This window comes from Lactuca serriola, chromosome 6 (genome assembly GCF_051521515.1).
Source record: "Lactuca serriola cultivar US96UC23 chromosome 6, Lser_US96UC23_V15, whole genome shotgun sequence".
In the NCBI taxonomy this organism is placed as follows: domain Eukaryota; kingdom Viridiplantae; phylum Streptophyta; class Magnoliopsida; order Asterales; family Asteraceae; genus Lactuca; species Lactuca serriola.
This window is the reverse complement of record NC_136413.1, coordinates 178,773,109-178,786,113: the sequence shown is the minus strand read 5'-3', so window position 1 is coordinate 178,786,113 and position 13,005 is coordinate 178,773,109. Positions and strand designations below refer to the sequence as shown.

Below are 13,005 nucleotides of genomic sequence, written 5' to 3'. Positions count from 1 at the left end.
TAAAGCAAATGATACTTATATGTGTAGCTTTTGATCCTTTTTCCATGATGTTTCATGTGTTTATGTTTCTCTGTTGGAAAACCAAGTAGAACAAAACATGGTTTGGTGACTTTTAGCTGGTTTAAATTTATCATCTTACTATAATAGGCTAATGTAGTAGACGGTCTTGTGGCGATGGATATGGTGAACATGGGACAAAACTGAACATTTAGTGTAAATTTATGGGATTTTATGTCAATAACCCAAAAAAACATACAATTACTGTAACACCCAAATTTTCAAATAATTTTTCACATTTTTAAAAACACATTTTCATTCATAATTGTTATAAAAACATCATTGTATCACATAATCATTTCATAACATCACAACCCAAGATCAAAATATGTAAAAGTTCCTCAAGTGTGTACTGATCAAGCCGATGCCTTCCCGCGATCCTCACTGGTACCTGAAACACATAACATAACACTATAAGCATAAATGCTTAGTGAGTTCCCCAAAATACCACACGCAACACATATTAGCCACTCGAGGCTATAACTCTGTTTGACCCTCTGGTCAATGTGTCTCAGTGGGACCTTCCAGTCCCAGAACTCTGGTGGGCCCTCTCGCCCTAACTCTGTGGGCCTTATGGTCCAAACTCTGTAAACTTTGTAACATGCATAGCATAAAACACATAGAAATTTCATCTTGCAAAAACATACAAATAATCTATCACATAACTCTAATTACCACTCTAGGTAAAGTATAGTGAGAAGACTCACCTCGGGTAACTCGGTAAATCTCGAACTCTGTAAAAATCTAGTCTAGCCTCCGCCTAATCATATGAAATAAACACTCTAAATCAATACATCTCTCAAGGCTAGACTATTCCCTCTATTAGTACTCTAAGAAGGGTAAAAGACCATTTTACCCCTCTCATGGCTCCAAGACCCTAAAATTGACAAAACCCTAAAATTCAACAAAAGTCAACTCTCCGGGTTACCCTGCACGTACCCAATATTTACGTTGGGATTACACCCCATGTAACTCCCAGTTTCAGACTCTAAGCTTTTGGGGTCTTATTCAGTTAAGACCCACGTCCAAGTTCTAGATCTGACCATTTCTAACCCTCTTAATCCATTAGGTTGGTGACTTTAAGCCTTTGCATGGCTGGACAAGTCGCTAACACCCATAATATTCCATTTCCCAACTCTAGAAAGCTCAATACTCAAGCACGACCTCATATCAACGACCAAGATGGAATCTTTATGGATCTATAACACAAATACCACTTAAATGGGACAGATCTTGGTCCATGGAGCACATTACACTCATAAAGTCTCCATCTTTGGGACTTTTAACCCTAGAAATGGTCCATGCAACATCAAACCAAATAAAGAGGAATGTTTTGAACTTTATACCTCTAGATGAAGCTCCTTTCTCGAAAGATCTCAGATCCAACCTTACACTTCAAGCCCTAGCCTCCACAAGCTCTTCTCCTTCTTCTGCACTAGCACAACAAGACACTTTTAGCTCCAAAATACACACACTCAAGCTATGGACAATGGAGGCTCTCTCTTAGGGTTTCACTCTCTGGATGGAGGCTAGGAAATGAGCCTTGGCATCCTTTAATTAGTGGACAAGCCAAACATTTAGGGTTTGCATCTGGACCCATTACGCCCAGCGTAACCCTGGGTATGCCCAGCGTACCCAGGCGAGTCTACGTCCAAATTAAGCGCATGAGTACGCGCAACGTACTCCCCAGTACGCCCAACGTACTCATTTGCTAGACTAATTCTCACAAAGGACCAAATTTGACAACTTGATAAAATGGAAGGGTTAAATAGCTTTAACTGGATTTCGGGATGTTACAATTACTAACAACCACAATTATTGAAAACTATGGACAATACCATGCATATACCCTTGACATGACAAGAGAAACAATGCCACAACACCCGCCATGAATTTTTTTACTGGAGTTCACAAATGGGGTACCCAATACTCCAAGAAGAAAACCAGACAATCATATATCAATAGATGAAGTGGTTGTGGGATTTAAAGAAAGTTGTTAATAAACATAGTATAGTAATGGTGTTGATGCACCATCATAGGTTAATAATGTCTTGCTCCCACTTTTTAGTCAACTCATCAATCATCATAACCCTAGTGGGGCAACATAGTCTACAGTTACTTGTTGAGACATCAACATGGCTGCTTGTGCCGCCAATCTCACTGCAAATGCACCACCAGTATTGTTTCATAAAGTTGGAAGAAAGGTCAAGTCATTGTTGTATATGTGATTGTGGTATTGATACGTGAAACCTCTAAAGAGATGAGAAAATAAAATAGTTATAAAAAGGGTTAATGTTAGAAAAGTCTCATTATTTTTTCATAGTTTATGGAATAGTCCCAATTCTTATTTTTTTGAATATAAAATTCCTGATTATCTAATATTTTAACCAAATTAATGAAAAATTCACTATATTTTTAAACATAAAATATAAGATAATCGGGTAAATTAGATAATAAGGACTTTTCTTTATAAGAATAAAAATTTGAACTTTTCCATATATTATGACAAAAAAATGATGGTGTTAAAGTTTTAGAAATTAATATTTAAGGTTTAACACTTTTTTCTTTTTGACTTATAGGTTTAATGGGTGAAGCCAAAAATTGGCTTAATGTATTAAGACCCTACTCCTCTCATCATTATATATATATATATATATATATATATATATATATATATATATATATATATATATATATATATATATATATATACTAATAACTCAATAACATGTATAAATATGAAAAGATACATATTTATAACTAAAATCATATTTTATACGTTTTATATGTAATCAATAAATTTAACATTGATGTAAATTACATATTTATATGTTTTATATTATCTAAATATGTAAAAATTTACATGTTTATATTTTAAAACATACCTCAATCATTATAAAACTTCTAAGTATTTTGAATTTTATCTATACTTTAACTTATACTCGACCAATATGATTTTAGAGTGATGATCATAGATAGATCTACTTGCTTAAATAATGATCTTAATGTGTCTACAATTGATCTTGCACTATATTCTTACTTGTTTTGACCCAGTTAGGTTGAGGGGAGTGATGTCGGACATGTCAGGCTCCACCTCAGCTCTAACTTTGAAGGGAAGAAGTTTTGATGTGTTAGGGGGAGAGAGATAGATAGATAGATAGAGAGAGAGAGAGAGAGAGGAGTGGTGGGAGAAGATAGATGTATGAGATACTTAGTAAGATGTTGCTAAGTTAGGGTCCAAGCCCAAAGATGGGTGTTTTGCTAAGCCACATCGTTTTTGCGGAGATGTTTGTCGAACCTACTCCCCTCAACCTTAAATACAGAAGATAATCGACTTTTACCAAAAAGTGTAGTGTCCACCATACAAAATTTAAATGTCCATGCAAATATTTCAAAAACATTTACAATGTAAGAAATCCATATATAAAAATTATCAATAATTCAAAAATAAGTATCATTGTTTTTGTAAGCCATTTATTAGAGATGGAAACAGGGTCGGGAAATACAAGGACCCCAATCCAATCCCCATCCCTAAATCCTCATTCTAGTCCTCTTTGTAACACTCGATTGAAGGCATTTTACATTTTGACCATTGGAATGAAAATTGCTTGCAAGTTTTGTCTTAAATGGCATTTAATTAAACATGGGGGTTGTGTGTGTACGCTGGGCGTACGTCTAGTACGATGGGTGTACGTGGTTAAGGGTCCAACCCTAATTTTTAGGGTTTGGACCCTTTTTAAACAACCTTATTCCCCAAGGTTCTCTCATTACCAGCCTCTATTGCCCCTTTAAGCCTCATTTTGAAACCTAACCCATTTTAGAGAGATTTGATCCTTATGTGTGTTTTGGTGGGTGTTTGGTGAATCTGGAAGAAGAAGAAGCTTTATGAAGGAGCATTGATCAAGTTCGAGTTTGTAGATCTAAAGTTTACTCACCTTCTGCAGCTTCATAGAGGTATGAAGTCTTGAACTTGGTTATTTTTTGCTTATATCTAGATCTAGTGGAGTTTTGGACATATTTTGGTCCCATGAATGAGTTCTAGTGAGTAAATGTCACTCCAAAAGTTTTGAGTTGCTCTTATTGATTTTTTTGAGGTCCTTAGTCCATAAAGTTTTCATTTTGATGGTTGTAGATCAACCATGCATGGGTTAATGCTCATTAGGTGAAAGTAGAATGCCAAATCTAGGGTTTGAGTCTCTTTGAGCCATGCAAAGGCATCAAGTTGGTAACTTCACCATTTAAGACATTCCCCAAGGTATGGATCTGCAAAACCGACGTTTGGAATTAAAGCATTAAGTGCTTATTGAGGTTTTGGCAAGCAGGGGTGTACGACAGGCGTAGTTGTAACGCCCGGGTTTCAGGGCTAAGCATTTTTGTCAATGTAATAGTCTAGGTCAACTCTTGTAACTCTTTTTGAAGTAATAAAGATGAAATATTTTAGTATTATGTGAATTATGTGTGTTTATGTGTTTATTATTTAATTATAAATGTATAATTAATAAAGAATAAAAATAAGCGTCAAAATTAAAGTGTGAGATAATCCCAATATCTCTACATAAAGTTGTAGAATATGTCTCGAGGTTTCCGTACATATAAAGAATGCCGAAATCCGAGTTATAACGAAGAAGTTATGACCCGTCGAAGTTTCACGACAGAACCGGTACGATACCGGGAAGCGTGAATAGTGAATTTATGATAGAGTGAGATTTAGCCTTAGCGATCTAAACGAAAGTCGTAGAATATGTTACACTAAGAGCATCGATAAAAAGAACGCCCAAATCTGATTTCGTATGAAGAAGTTATGATTTTTCGAAGTTCCGGAATAGCAGTGTACAGCCCGAAATTCGAATATTAGATCGAGCGGTTTTTAGCCGACACGACCTAAACGAGAATCGAAGATCTCATTGAGAGCAGCGTAACGAGAAAAAGATGAGCGAAAACGGATGTCGGATGAAGAAGTTATGAGGATTTAACGGACCAATCGTGTCCCGGCCCGTTAATAATATAAAATTTAAAATCGAGCCAAAATTAACCAACGAAGTCTAAACGAAAGTTGTAGAGTACGTTCCCACCTTCGCATGGATATAAAGAACGTCAAAAACGGAGTTCGTATGAGAAAGTTATGAATTTTTAAAGTTGAAGTATGAAAATGCGAAAACTGGTGCGAGACTGGTGACGTGGTGCGTTGTGGGCCGTTCGATGAAGGTCTCAGATCTCGCTTCGGATCATGCCACGAAGCCTCGCCCTACGCCCTGCGTACGAGATCCGGAACGCCCCGCGTAACCTCGGTCTTATCTGGTCCGAAGTGGCTAACAGTTGGAGTCGATCAGGCGCTCTTATCCGATGACTACGCCCCGCATAGGTCCGAGGTACGCCCAGCGTACCGAGGCCTCGCAGGGCTATAAAAGGAGGCCGATGGTTCTTCATTTTTCACACCTTTTTCACTTCTCTCTCTAAGTGCTATAAACCCCCCTAAGCCCTAGTTAAGCCCCTTAGCACCCTAGGGAAGCCCGAGGCTCCCGGAGTCCCGAGAAAAGGAGATTTTCGGTTTCGAAACGTTGCTCCAATTAAGTCCCGGTTTTCAATAAAATTCGCTGTAAGTGTGCTATGCTTACGCATTTTTTTATATAGCTTTAAAATAATTATAGGAATGTTATTGGGTCTTTAAAATAATTATTTGGGCTATTATTATGAGTTATATCGAGTATTATTAACGCTTAATAATACTCAGACTAATTAATTTGTCGCGGTTATCGTTAAACTAAACCCTAGTGGTATCGATACTAAGTTTTATCGAAGGAATATCGTTTTGAGAGTATCGAAGCGCTGTCCGAGTGCTGAGTCACCACCTAATCAGGTGAGTGCATAGTTACTTTCAGCTTACACATAGATATGAAGTATTTTATATAAATTACGTGCTATGTGTGCATATTATTTGAATACTTGCTATCTATGCCGGATGAACATTGTTATACATGTTTTCAATGATTTAAACTGTATATGTATTTTATATCTACGAAAATGTTGGGGTAAAACATGGGTAGATGTAATAGGTGATGTGTGATAAAATGATGAGAGGCCTCGATGTTGATGTTGTTGATTCTGTCATCTAGCGGAGTATGGATGACGACCACGGACTCTTCTAGACAGTCCAGTGGAACACTAGCAGGCTCGCAACCTGTAGGTGTTTGTGAACGATGTGTTCACCGGTGTACTCCATCCCCACATGGTTGCCTTTAGGACATTTATTGTTGAGGAATCCCCTTAGCAGTAGTGTCTGTCCCAATAATGATCCTTACGCTAGGTCCCTTATGATAGGTGTTTAAGGACGTAAAGTGAGGATAACGGGAACGGGTAATTGGGTTACTGTTGATTGATGAAATCAATAAACTTATTTATTGTGGGTTGAAAACCCTATGTGCTCACCAGGCTCCCAAGCCTGACCCACTCAGTTTCTTGTATTACAGGTAGTGGCGCATGAGCATAGGTGTGATGTTTCGGACGAGGGATTACGGATATAGGCCTGTAGATATGAAATAATGTAGTAAGGCTTATATTGTACTGTTTATGCTTTTGATCTGTACGAGCATGACATCCCAAGTCTTTTAATGAAATACATTTCTATGGAAATGTTTTTGATAAATCTTTATCATATTTTGGTTTTGGGACAAATTCCGCAACACTTTCATTTAAAATGTAACTCTGATTTTTAAACAAAGCATAAACAAACCGGTATTTTCTGGCCGTGATTTTGGGGATGTCACAGTTGGTATCAGAGCATTAGTTTAAGTGAACTAGGAATTTGTTGGATTTCTAGACTTAAACTTAGAATGCTAAGCGATGATTGTGAGGTGTGAGCACTTGCTTATTTTAGGAATTGTGCCTAAATTGCTTTTATGTGCTAAATGTTTTGTGCATGATATGCTGTTATTTGTTCGGATCTATGGTCTGTTGTCGACCGGATCTGGAAACCTTATGTGTTTAGGATTCTAAACGTACGACTACGATATTAGAACTATCATGTAAACGTTTCAGAGTGATAAGGACGATTTAAACGTCTATCCTAAATAAAGATCTAAATTCACCTTATTCGGTGTATAGATCAAGATGGCAAGGACCCACCGCGGAAACGTGAACGCAAATGGAGGTAGGAACCAACCCCCAGTGGTTCAACAAATACCTGTTGTTGAAGAAGTTGCACCTGGGCCAGTTACCATGGCTGGAGTTCAAGCCATGATTCAGGCTATGCTAGCTGAACAAAGGAAAGAAATGAGACGGATGCTCCACGAAAATAGGGACGAACCTACCATACATGTTGAACCGACGGAGCCAGTTCTCGAGCCATCTGAGGAAGGGAACTATAGCCGCCAAGTGAGTCAAGTAGGGACTCAAGGTGAGCAAAGGGATGGCCCAGAAAGGGAGAAACAACAAGGATGGACGGATGTACAAAAATTTCTTGGGTGCGAAACCACCAAGTCTCTCAGGATGCCCAAAGCCTGTTGAGATTATGGACTGGATCTCCGAGATGGAGATGGTGTTTGAGAGCTGCGACTGCAGCAAGAAGTAGAAGACTGTCTTCGCTGTAAGACAATTGAAAACTGGAGTCTTGAGCTGGTGGAAGCTATTGGCAGATACAATGCCACGAGGAGAAGCTCTGAAAATGTCATGGGATGATTTCTTGGAACAACTAAAGGCGCAGTACTGTTCAGAGATAGACCTGATTGATCTGCACAATGAGTTCCAAAATTTGAAGAAGGGGAGAATGAGCATCGATGACTATGCTGTTGCATTTACGGAAAAGATGAAGTTGTTTCCATACCTAGTGCCAACCGAACTTTCCAAAATTGAGAAATTCGCAAACGGACTGCCGGCTGACTTTGGCCCAACAGTCAAGATGGCAACCACTCTGAAATCAGCTGTTCGAGTAGCTAAGAACGTGGAGACCCAACAAAAGGAAAAAGGTCTGGAAAGGGCTGAGGTTGGTGAGAAACGGAAGTTCGATGGATCCTCGAAGTCCAACAAGAAGAGTAGGTTCTCGAAGTCTGGTTCGAGAGGAGGAGGATCAGAAGCGAAGTGGTGTGACAAGTGCAAGAAAAAGCACTCTGGGAAGTGTAACGGAGGGGTCACTTGTTACAAATGCGGAAAGCCTGGGCACTATGCCAATGAATGCACCCTCGACCAGAAGGCCTGTTATGGGTGTAATGAAGAAGGGCACATCTTGAAGGACTGCCCGAAGAAGAAGGAGGCAGGAAGACCCAACATACCACCGAAGCCGAAGGCGAGAGCCTTCCAGATGACGCTCGAGGCTGCGAAGGAGGCAGCAGACGTCGCTTCAGGTACCTTTCTTGTAAATGGTTTGCCTGCAAATATACTATTTGATTCCGGAGCCAACTACTCCTTTGTGTCGCATAAATTTGGTGGGAAATTAGCATTGCCCGTAGAAAAACTTGATAATGCCCTGATTGTAGAAGTTGCCAGTGGCAAATTCGTACCTGTTAGTAATCGTATTAGGAACATCGTCATTGACCTAAACGGAAACGAATTCCACGAAGAGCTATTACCCATAGAGTTAAATGGTTTCGACATCGTTTTGGGTATGGATTGGCTTAGCGCCAACGATGCTGAGATTCAATGCCGAAAGAAAATAGTAAAGGTAAACCCACCCGGAAAGGAATCATTTATGGTGTACGGAGACAAACGCAGAGTGAATTCTGGAATCATCTCCCTGATGAAAGCCAGGAAATGTTTGTCCAAAGGATGTGCATCGTACTTGGCATTCGTAATTGATGCTAAGAAGGAGAAGAAAGAGGTGCAGAATATACCGGTTGTGTGTGATTATCCGGAAGTCTTTCCCGAAGATCTTCCCGGATTACCACCTGATAGACAAGTGGAATTTCGTTTAGACTTGTTACCAGGAACAACACCGATAGCAAAGGCACCTTACCGATTAGCACCGACGGAGATGAAGGAGCTCATGACGCAACTTCAGGAGTTGTTGGACAACGGTTTTATTCGACCTAGTTCATTACCCTGGGGAGCTCCGGTGTTATTTGTGAAGAAGAAGGACGGAAGTATGAGAATGTGTATAGACTACCGAGAGCTGAATAAGGAAACAGTGAAGAACAAGTATCCATTGCCGAGGATTGATGACCTATTCGATCAGCTGCAAGGTTCGAGCTACTTCTCAAAGATCGATCTTAGGTCAGGATATCATCAGCTGAAGGTAAGAGAGCAGGATATTGAGAAGACTGCATTCAGAACTAGATATGGACACTACGAGTTCTTGGTTATGTCATTCAGGCTAACCAATGCTCCCGCAGCATTCATGGATTTGACAGGGTTTGTAAACCATTCCTCGATAAATCCGTGATAGTGTTCATCGACGACATTCTTATCTACTCGAAAAGCCAAGAGGAGCATGGCAAGCATCTACGGAAAGTATTAGAAGTGTTGAAGAAGGAGAAGCTTTTTGCAAAGTTCTCCAAATGTGACTTTTGGATACGGGAAGTCCAATTCTTGGGTCATGTTGTTAACCAGGAGGGAATAATGGTTGACCCCGCAAAGATCAAGGCTGTGATGAAGTGGGAACGTCTGAAAAGTCCAACGAAGATTCGAAGCTTTCTAGGATTAGCCGGATATTATCGACGATTTATCCAAGGTTTTTCTTTGATAGCTACTCCATTAACAGCGTTAACCCATAAAGGAGCTACGTATACGTGGAGTGAGAAGCACGATGAGGCATTCGAGAAGCTAAAGAAGAAGTTATGTGAAGCACCGATACTTTCTCTACCCGATGGAGTTGAAGACTTTGCGGTTTATACTGATGCATCTGGAGTCAGGTTGGGTTGTGTTCTGACTCAAAGAGAAAAGGTGATAACATACGCATCTCGAAAATTGAAAGAGCACGAAAAGAACTACCCCACTCATGATCTGGAGTTGGCAGCGGTAGTTTTTGCCTTAAAGATATGGATGCATTACCTCTACGGCACGAAGTGCAAGCTATTCACTAATCATAAGAGTCTCCGGTATCTCTTTAATCAGAAGGAGTTGAACATGAGGCAACGACGCTGGCTAGAACTTCTCAAGGACTACGACTGTGAGATACTTTACCACCCAGGTAAAGCAAATATTGTTGTTGATGCTCTCAGTCGGAAAGTCAATCTCGAAAGGAAAAGGCCAAGAGCGTTAAGAATTGAAGTCGTCTCGACTATTGTGGAAATTATCAGGAAAGCCCAAAAAGAAGCTTTAGAGAAGAATGACCGAACGGAAGAACGTTTGAGCAAAACGTTAGTATTCGGAACAAACAGTCGAGGACTGAAGGTATTCCAAGATCGAATTTGGGTACCTAAGATGGGAGGAATAAGAGATCTTCTGATGGAAGAAGCACACAAGACCATGTACTCGATTCATCCCGGTAGCACTAAAATGTATAGGGACCTAAAACCCTACTACTGGTGGCCAACGATGATGTAACGACCGAAAAATACAACTAATTTTAAATTTTTCAAAACAACTCGATTTCATTAAATCTTTACAAAAAGGTTTTTAATACAAAACATTTAACGTATTCCCAGAATCACATCACTATAAAATCATGAGGAGCGGTACGATCACGCTTTCGCCTTGCCACGGTCTCCTGAAGAACCTGAAAAACATAAAAAAAACAACTATAAGCCCGAAAGCTTAGTGAGATATACCCAAAATACCAACCACAAATACCATACACGCATAACATGCCATAACATATCCGATCACAGAACAGCCATGCACTTCGGGTCTACTGTGTGACTGGTCCGCCGCACCGGCCTACAGTCTACCTGGTCCACCCTCTGAGTCTATCCACATACATCGAGTCTGCAGTGTGATTGGTCCTCCCGCTCCCGGGCCTTCAATCCACCTGGTCCACTCTCTGAGTCTACAGTATGACTGGTCCGCCCGCGCCGGGCCTTCAGTCTATCTGGTCTACTCTTCGAGCCTTCGGCACGTTTGGTCTGCCCTTTCGGGGCCTACAGCCTATCTGGACCGCTCGCTGGGCCTTCGGGACAACCGGTCCGCCCTGGGTATCTTAGCCTACAGCACACAACAGGACCCGCCTCAACCCAACTCCAGTCCAAACAACCATGTGCACATATACATACAATCATATAGCAATTCACAGTCAACAAGCAGATCAAACAGATCACATAACATACCACCATCCTAACCAGTATACCGACCTAACAGGTCACTAACATAGCATCTCCCTATCTCTCAGGATACCGATCTCAATCAGGTCTCTAACATATACCATCCTAACTCACAGGATGCAAACATATCAAAGCAGTAACATAATAACAACTACCCGGATCTCAATCCGATAAGGGCCGGCCTTGGTGCCTTAGACCCTGTTGATATAGTGAGGATAACTCACCTCGAAACTGCCGGCTGAAAGGATAAGATCCCGCTGCTCCAAGCTCCGACACGAACTCCTCCACTGAACCCCAACACACTCACTCAATAAATACCCTTAGTTACCAAAATACCCCTGAAGGACAACTGGTCAACCCTTGGACAAGGTCAAAGTCAACCCCTGACTGACTCTACTCGCCGAGTCAACCCGATGACTCGCCGAGTCCCCATACTCAGAACTTCCCTCAATCCGCGACCTAACTCGCCGAGTCACCCCGAGACTCGTCGAGTCCAACAACTTTGAGTCCACTCGTCCATAACTCACCGAGTCATCCCGCGACTCGCCGATTCTCGACTTAACCAGAAAATATTGGGACTCTTCGACAAGACTCGCCGAGTCCAAGAACAAACTCGCCGAGTCTAAGGCTATCTTCAACCTACTCGCCGAGTTGTTCATACAACTCGCCGATTTTTAGGCCATCTTCATCCAACTCACCGAGTTGTTCTTCCAACTCGTTGAGTTCCAGCTCATCTTCAAGCAACTCGTCGAGTACACCCATGTGACTCGCCGAGTACCACCGGTCTGAATCCATACAGAAGCATTCCAAGCCATGCAATTGATCCAAAACATAGATCTAGCCTCCTACAACTCATCCATCACGTAAAGTGGCAAACTTTACGTGAATCCAAAGAGATCTATGCATTTTGCACATTAGGGCTAAGGTTTGAGACATGATAGCTTCATCCAACACTCAACACAGGGACTTTCATGCATTCCAACTCTTCTCCATTCCGGATCTGAGGTAGCAACCTCAGATCTAACCTCTAAACTCCAATACATCCAAAGATATGATCTCTAATACCCCCAAAGTGATGCATCTAGGAAATAGCAGCTCAAAAACGAGATATTAGCTCAAAATAACGACCCAACTACAATGAAACTCAATTCCAAGCAAAGCCCCTTGCCCAAGCCTCTTCTTCTCTAAGATCTCTTCAACAACCACCTCTCCAAACTCCAATTTGCTCAACAATGGGGTTTCTCCATGAAATTAGGGTTTCTGGGACTCAAGGGGTGATAAAGAGGCTGGGAAGGAAACATAATGTTCTTTATATAGGGATCAACCCCGAGAATTAGGGTTATCTCCACTCAGCGCTTACTCGCCGAGTCCATCTCATTGACTCGCCGAGTCGGCTACTTACCACGCGACCAAATCGCGACTCTACTCGCCGAGTCCATCCATGGACTCGCCGAGTCACTCTTTCCCAATTTACTCTTTTAGCCCTTCAACTCTACTCTTGATATTTCGGGATGTTACAGATGAAGCTCGATGTTGTGAAGTATGTGGCCGAGTGCGTAACATGTGCGAGGGTTAAGGCACAACATCAGAAACCGTATGGGAGTTTAGAACCTTTACCTATACCCATGGGTAAATGGGAAGACATCACCATGGATATTGTGACTAAACTGCCCAGGACGAAGAACGGTCACGACATGATTTGGGTAGTCATGGATCGTTTCACCAAGAGTGCACACTTCATAGCAGCCAACGAGACGTGGTC

The 13,005-nt window shown here is 41.1% G+C and overlaps 1 long non-coding RNA gene across 1 annotated transcript in view; it reads right to left on the bottom strand.

The window, feature by feature from the left end:
• Nucleotides 1-275: 275 nt before the first annotated feature.
• Nucleotides 276-13,005, bottom strand: part of LOC145059159 (uncharacterized) — a 28,312-nt gene continuing 15,582 nt past the window's right edge. The window contains exon 2 of the long non-coding RNA XR_013686662.1: nucleotides 276-448. This is a non-coding gene — a long non-coding RNA (uncharacterized LOC145059159). The remainder of the gene's footprint in view (nucleotides 449-13,005) is intronic.